We start from the raw sequence: 6,299 nt of genomic DNA on the forward strand, positions 1-6,299 counted from the left end.
CCCCACGGCTGAAAGGGCGCGCATGTTTGGTGGGATGCGGATTCGAACCCGCGACCCGCAGATTGTGAGTCGAGCGTCTTATCCACCTGGCCATGCCGGGCACCACTAATAGTGAATTTCAAGTACTGTCGTAGATATAATGTTCGTTCACCATTGCAATATTATTTTAAACGTGTATAAGCAAAACGTTTCCCAATCCTCCCCAACAATATATTTTGACCAATGAAAGCCCATTAAACAGCTTTGACAGAGTAACTTTAGAGGAGCATAGCATCTATGATAAACTGCTACGACATTTATTACTGTTTAACTATAATGTCGGTAGCAAGACATACAGACAGGACAGCAAAAAAAAAAAAAAACTAATGTTCATGAATATAGAAAATAATAACTTTAATGAATACCTGAATCATACAATAAATAGCCAGAGTACTGGTTCTTTACAAAGCTTTATAAATAGTCTCTCTTACTGAGACTTGCTATGTATATACATGTTCCAATAAGAATAAATCTGCAACTTGTAAACTGATACTAATTACTATTTAGTTAGTTTTTTATTAGCGCAAAGTTACACAATGCGCTATCTCTACACTGTCTAACGTGGAGAATCCATACCCGGATTTTGTGTATTTAATTTGTATTCCACATCTCGGTTGCTAAACTTGTTACTGTTTCAGTATATATAAAAGCGAAGTTTCTTTTAAATGTAAACTGAAAATAATCATACTTAAACTTTTATCTTACTGACACCTTTCGTTTCACTGTTGTTTTTCAGCAGTTGAAGATTTGTGTCCTCTCTTTTTGGTAACGTGAGATACGATCCTAATTAAAAACCTATTTCCCTTGTTTTAAACCAAATATTGTTACGCGCCTCATCACAACATGTATGTTAAATCCGTGTTCACTCAGGTTTTAAAAAGCTGTAATCGTTCATATAAGGTGTTCTTAGTTGTTGTTGTTTCCCGTTCTGATGAATTAATATAAATGTTACTTTTCTGAATACGAAGGCTTGACAGAAAAAGATGAACTAAACTTACGTTTCTTACAAGCTTTCACGAAACAGTTTCTGTGACTGTCATTCTTACGAAGCTTTGTCTAATGTGTTTCTCTTCGAGGTCAAAGCCCCCAGTGGCGCAGCAGTATGTTTTCGGACTTACAACTCTAGAAACCGGGTTTCGATACCAGTTGTGGCCAGAGCATAGATGACCCATTGTGTAGCTTTATGCTTAATTACAAACAATCGAGTCCAAAATACGGTAAGAATATGACAAATTAAGCTAATATATGTTAAGGAAGGAGAGAGAGCAAGTGTTAATATAAAAAATCTCTAAAAATACTTTGTTGGCTATAAAAATGGGGCGATGTTACTATATTTAATACTGTTACTAACGTCACAAATTTTATATTAGATTCGTGTATACGCAGTTACTCCTTCCTCAGAGTAGAAATATATCCAACTTTCTAAACCATGATTTTCAAATTCTAAATAGTATACATACGAAAATAAGTTTAAAATATGATTTTCTTACTTAGTTATTTCTACTCAATCGTTAAATAAGCACTTATACGTATGTATATAAGTTGATAAAAAAATTAGTTCTGGAATGATGAGAGGAAACTGATAATTAGTTCATTACAAGATATCTTACAATAAGAACAAAGAGCATAAACCATGTTTATAAACGTTTCGAAACAACAACGATTCCATTATCAGCAATTTATAGAAACGAAAACAGATACAATTTCAAGTTGTATGAAGATTGTGTGTTCTCAAGTCTACCTTAAATTGATATTTCAGCCAAGCCTTAGAGTAAAGAATGTTTTCCACAATAACGACCACCTTCCGATTATCTATTGTTCACGGCTCATTTGTGCATAGAAGTGTGAAAACTATACGGCCTCTTATGATGGCGAAACTAAACACCATCTTAAAGTACGAGCGCATAAACAGGTGTGAGTATCGGTTTAAAAAAGTAGAAGTCTTTGATCATTAAATATTTCCTTTCTTTGTCTTCATGGAAATTGTTCTAACTTTTATTGATATTTGTATTTAGCTCTGTATATCTGTTACCGAAATTATAGTTGTTTTCCTTTCTTTAGCTTGCTGACGATAGAATAGTTGTTATTTCGAAACGTTTAATAAAGAAACTCTGTGTTCGTATTTTGTTTTTGTTAAAGTTACGTTTTCCGGCTGATGAATCGGTTATACAATATGGGATATTAAACCGTCTGGTTTTATAACACTGTATATTGTTTTGTTATTTCTTTGTTTTACTGTTTTATTATCCAATACAAGGAACTTATTTTTTCTATAAACTGATTTTTTTCTTGATATGTCTAAAAAACTTAACGCAGAGGGTTAATTGCACTTTATAAAAGCGATTTGAACATGCAAGTACAATGGTTAGTCATGACGCCAACTACGTGTTTGGTTCATACCAAATCCCTTACCATTTTACAGTGTACTGATGCCACGGGTATGTTTAAGGGCGAAGGAGTTTGTCGCAGCCTTTCCCAGGAAAAATATTCGTAGGATTACAGTATTAAACGATATAAAACAAAATAATATAGTACTTTCAAGAAACATTAATGTTCTCCTTCAAGTGACAAAAAAGCGATTTGACTCAAAGTCAATCTGGAGCAACTCTCTCGTCGGCAAATTGAAGATCGCTATTAGAAAAGACGACACAAAAGAAACCAATGTAATAAAGGTGGACATATTTCTTGGTACTCTAACAAAAACACAAACAAGCCGTTATAAGTTCATAAGATAAATTTTCACAACGTTTCAGATCTTTTCAAGAGAAAGATGACCAAATGAACTGAAACCTCTGAAATTCGATTCGACCACATGTATAATATTTATCAAATTCGCTTATGCAACTTCTACTGACTTTTATGCCTTTGGTTGGTTTCCATTTGAATTTATATGCCCACGTCTACTAACAGCGTCTGTGGTAAAATTTATGTCAAGATGAATAATGTAAGATCAACCTCGCTATTCTTCGCGAAAGCTTGATACAACTGAAAACGCGGTGTTGAACAACAGTGCGTAACCATTACCATAAGAGTAAGTACGATGGATGACGGAGGAAAGAGATTCAAGTCAGCAAGGACTTTGAACATGGATATTAAAAAGAGAGAGTAAACATCACAACATCAATAACAGTTGTTTTCTTTTCTGCTTCAGTAAACAATTCTAAAGTTATAGAAGAAAACTTGATCCTTTGGTATTTAATATTACCAGAGGAACCAACTTCCTTAGTTGGGATTAAAAGAACTACCTGAAACACACAAGAATATTAACTGATAGAACTGTTATAAACATCGTTGAAAAAACAAGATTTCACCATTTCCGCTTCTTCACAATCGAACGAGTTTTGATTTTCGGCAAAACCTAGTGCTGTTAAGAAATTAACAACAAAAGAAACAATTCTGCTATTATTAACCCCCCCCCCCAGTGGCACAGCGGTATGTCTGCGGACTTACAACGGTCGAAACCCGGTTTCTAATACCCGTGGTGGGCAGAGCACAGATAGCCCATTGTGTAGCTTCGTGCTTAATTCCAAACAAACAAACAAAACAAATAAAATATGAACTTTCAATGGGACGATTACACCACTTATACGAGCTTATAACGTTGAAATTCGGGGTTCGATTTCCCGTGGTAGACATAGCAGATAGTCCAATGTGTTTTTTTTTTCTTTAAAAGTCAAACAAAAAATTTCACCAAATATACAACATATAAAAATTTTGTTTGTCAGTGATTTGCGTAATTTCTACTGTTTGAAAAAAAAAAATACTTTTACGACACAAGTACTAGAAAAAAATAGGATAAGTGGTAGATGAGCAAGTGTGTCCTATTTTAGATAACGCATGTCCAGAAGTGTGCGTGCAAAAATCTTAATACGAAAAAAAAAAAGAGTGAAAAAATATACTGGTTTGACTGCATATAAAAGAGACTTCTGTCGCCTTTTACAGGTAGGTTCTCAGATTAAATATTTAAATCACGTCTTGCAAGAAATTGCATAGTGATGACCAGAAGTGAGGATGATGAATGATCTGAATATATATAATGCTACATCATTTTTTAAAAATAATTTAAAAGTTGATATAAGAACGATTTTCTTTTTCTTTTCTTTTTTCCACCCTGCTACTTCAACTCAAAATAGGAAAACAATGAACAAGATTAAAGCTGATAGGGTATAAGAATTCAATAGAATTTGATGAGTTAATCTCCGTGTCTAAATTCTTTAAGATTTTCCGTCATTGATTTCTCGTCAGTTTTCAGTCGATCCCAAGTATCCCACTGATGTCCTATGTATTTGGTTTCTTTATTTTTTTGTTGAAAAATTGTCGTACAATAAATAAATAAGATATAGGCTACACTTTCCTATTTATATAATTTACAAAGATGAGAAACTGCAAGAGAGGAATAGAAATTTGAGAACGTACACTTATATATAAGGTTAGTTTCTGCTTTCAGCACGTGCCAATAAGGGTAATTCCCCCACTCAATTCCCCTCAGTGGCTCAGAAGTAAACCTGAAGGCGTATAACGCTAAAAACCGGATTTCGATACTCGCGATTGGCACAGCACAGAATTATCATTGTGTAGTTTTACGCTTAACAACAAGCAAACGAAATAAAGACAAAACAGTAATTCAAAAAGAATAGGAAAAGCAAAGCAACCGCAGCACGAAATGTTTGCTTCGGGTGGATTTTTAATCCGAATAACCACTCGTATTCAGATATTTCTTATAAATAACTGTTAATTGTACTTCATCGATAAGTGAACTGATATAGTAATCTAGTATTTAAAGATGTGCACTTTAGACGCATTCTTGTTGGATGCCATGCACGCCGTAAGGGGAGGACTTATTTGTTAAGAAGCTATATATTATTTCTCCTAACTGTGAATATGTTGTAGTGACTCTCGAGAACTATTATAGTCCCAAACCTTAACTAGATCCATAGAACTACTCTTAAACTGTTAACAATCTGCTTAATTGATTTGATAACTTCAAATGAAAACATAATTAAGATAAGAGAATATCGAAACATTAGGTAAACAAACACATGGAATAAATTCTGTAAACATAAATACATACTATGACAATTTAAACTCAAACGCGTGGAAGATATACTGTGAACAAAAATACACATCACGACAATTTATATATTAAGCTATTCAAACACATACACACAGAGGAAATACTGTGAACAAGAGTAGACACCATAACAATTTGAACATTAGGCTACTCAAACACATAGAGAAAATGTTGTGAACAAAAATATAAAACATGGCTATTCATACATTAGACTTTTCTAAACACACAAAGAAAATACTCTGAACAAAAGTACACACCATGGCAACTCAAACATTAGGTTACTGAAGCTCCCAGAGGAAATACTGTGAACAAAAATACACCCACGACAATTTAAACATAAGATTATTTAAACACAAAGAGGAAATATTGTGAGAAAACGTAAGTTGAATGACGAAATATTAAACTACCTAAATACACAGAGGAAATAGTGTGAACAAAAGTAAGTGCGCTGATAACTCAAACTTTAAGCTACTCAAACACACCAAGTAAATAATGTGAGCGAAAATAAGTGCCGTGAAGATTTAAGTTTTAATCGTTTATAGTTTTTAGCTCTTTTGCAAATAGTTTAACATAAGTTATTAAGCTCTTTTGGCACCATACTTGTTTGTTTTGAGTTTCGCGCAAAGCTACACGAGGGCTATCTGCGCTAGCCGTCCCTAATTTAGCAGTGTAAAACTAAAGGGAAGGCAGCTAGTCATCACCACCCACCGCCAACTCATGAGCTACTTTTTTACCAACGAATAGTGGGATTGAGCGTAACACTATAACGCCCCCACGGCTGAAAGGGCGAGCATGTTTGGTGTGACGCCCTAACCACCTGGCCATGCCGGGCCAGCACCATACTTGAAGTTTTAGTATTATAAAAGGTTGACCAGTTATCCTACCAGTAAAAAAGCATTTAAAATGATAACCGAAAGACTAGCCGGTATATGATTATGTGAAAAATGGTCCATCATCTATACTTTTTGTTGTTTTTTAATATAAACTAAGTTGTTTGTTTATTCACTTGTAGTAATATTTCATGTAACTAACGTTTCATTAAATAGTAGACCTTGTGAAATCCACAACATAAAAAATTATCAAGTTTTTACATGATATATATAGGTCGTCAAGAAATTAATGTCAAGTTTTGGAACACTTTCATTAACCCCTTCCCCCCAAAAAAAAAACAACTTACATCACGTATAAT

This window comes from Limulus polyphemus, unplaced genomic scaffold (assembly GCF_000517525.1).
Source record: "Limulus polyphemus unplaced genomic scaffold, Limulus_polyphemus-2.1.2 Scaffold159, whole genome shotgun sequence".
NCBI classification, from domain to species: domain Eukaryota; kingdom Metazoa; phylum Arthropoda; class Merostomata; order Xiphosura; family Limulidae; genus Limulus; species Limulus polyphemus.